A 558-nucleotide genomic window follows, 5' to 3' on the forward strand; every position below is an offset into this window, starting at 1 on the left:
CGCTACAGAAGGCTGCAGAATCCACCCCGTGTGTTGCGATTGCTGACTTGGTTGATCCAAAGCTCTATTGGCCTTTTTTTCCTCCTTGACAACTCGCTCTTCCTCGGCTCACTCCACCCTCCTTCTGTGATGTTTTTGTTGTTCTTTTGTTTTTGGAGATGGAGACAGGGTTTCTCTGTGTAGCCTTGGCCATCCTGGAGCTCACTCTGTAGACCAGGCTGGCCTCGAACTCTGAGATCCTGCCTGCCTCTGCCTCCCAAGTGCTAGGATTAAAGGTGAGTGCCACCCCCACCCCTGCTGCTTTTATTTTTATTTTATTTTTTGATAGTGGCAGATGACATATAAAGTTCATCATCGAAACCATTTAAATGTTTTGGTAGTGTTAGATATATTCATATTTTTACAGCATCCCCTCATTTATTTATTTATTTATTATGTATACAACATTCTGCCTCGATGTATGCCCGCGCGCCAGAGCAGGGCGCCAGATCTCAGTACAGATGGTTGTTAGCCACCATGTGGTTGCTGGGAATTGAACTCCGGACCTCTGGAAGAGCA

Source organism: Microtus ochrogaster, linkage group LG7_11 (genome assembly GCF_000317375.1).
Source record: "Microtus ochrogaster isolate Prairie Vole_2 linkage group LG7_11, MicOch1.0, whole genome shotgun sequence".
Classification (NCBI taxonomy): Eukaryota; Metazoa; Chordata; class Mammalia; order Rodentia; family Cricetidae; genus Microtus; species Microtus ochrogaster.